Genomic DNA, 1111 nt, shown 5'->3' on the forward strand with positions numbered 1-1111 from the left:
CAGTCTGGAGCTGATGGAAAGGTTACCATGACTCAGAGTTGAGCTGAAGTTGCTGTGACTGAAACACAGAGCAGTATCTGATCACAGCAGTATCTAATCAGTATCTGATCACAGCAGCTTGTGGGAGAAGTGCATGTTAGGAGCCCTCTGTCAGCTCAGCTGTGGCTTTCCATGCACAGAGAGCCAGACAGCAAAAAGTCTGCAAGCCTTGAAGGAAATGGGGAATGTCTGTACTTTGGACTTTGAAGGTGTAGTCTTGGACCATCAAGGGGAATGATTGCAAACAGCCCACTGGGGAAGGCACCATGGCTTAGCTGGCTAAAGCACCTGTTTAGTAAACAGGAGATCCTGGGTTCAACTCCCAGTGGTGCCTTGTTGTATGGCTTCTATTTCCTTTACTCACATTTTCCTGTGTCTTCCTAGGAAACAGAAGAGACCTCCCTTGGCAATCCAAGTAATTGCTTGCTAAGGAAAAGGCTTCTTTGCAGAGGAGCATTGGAGAGAATCAAGTCACCAGCCTGGAGTTGATGAAAAGGCCATTGCGTAGGCAAGGAGGTTGCTTAGAGTGCAATTCCTGTGACTCGAGAGCCTGTGTCATGCGCCCATGCAATTCGCTGGGAATATCTATGCACAGAGACCCTTCTAGAGGGTTCTCTGCAGGGCTTGCAGGAAATGGAGAATTACTGTCCTTTCACCTTTCATGTTATTGTTGTTGATGAAACACAGAGCAGTTAGGGGAGAAGTCCCAGTGAGTGGCACCATGGCAGAGCTTGCCAAGAGACCTGCTGGATAAAAAGCAGATCCAGCATCCAGTGCTGCCTTGCTGAGCGTGCCTCCTCTTGTCACCTTTTGGTCGATCTTTTTTGTTAACGGAGAAGCCCGACTCTGGCTAGCCATACAAATGCTTGCAAAAGAAACGGGTCTTTTTGCTGACAAGTGTAGAAAAGAGGCATCGGATAAACATGGAAACAAGATCAAGGTCTCTGTAACTCATCTTGCATCTGCAGCTCTTGGAGCTACAAGGCACTAAGCACAGTATTACCACGGCTGGTCATAGGAGAGTCTCTGTGTGGTGGGATCTGTGGGGTACAAACCCAAACAGTAGGACTGC

General features: G+C 48.2%; 1 non-coding gene across 1 annotated transcript; it reads left to right on the plus strand.

Annotated features, from left to right (window-relative positions):
- Window positions 1–299: 299 nt before the first annotated feature.
- On the plus strand, window positions 300–373 carry TRNAT-AGU. Its single transcript has one exon. It is a non-coding gene; the product is annotated as a tRNA-Thr (tRNA).
- Window positions 374–1111: the final 738 nt, after the last annotated feature.

The sequence above is a fragment of the Mauremys reevesii genome, linkage group 12 (assembly GCF_016161935.1).
Source record: "Mauremys reevesii isolate NIE-2019 linkage group 12, ASM1616193v1, whole genome shotgun sequence".
NCBI lineage: Eukaryota > Metazoa > Chordata > Testudines > Geoemydidae > Mauremys > Mauremys reevesii.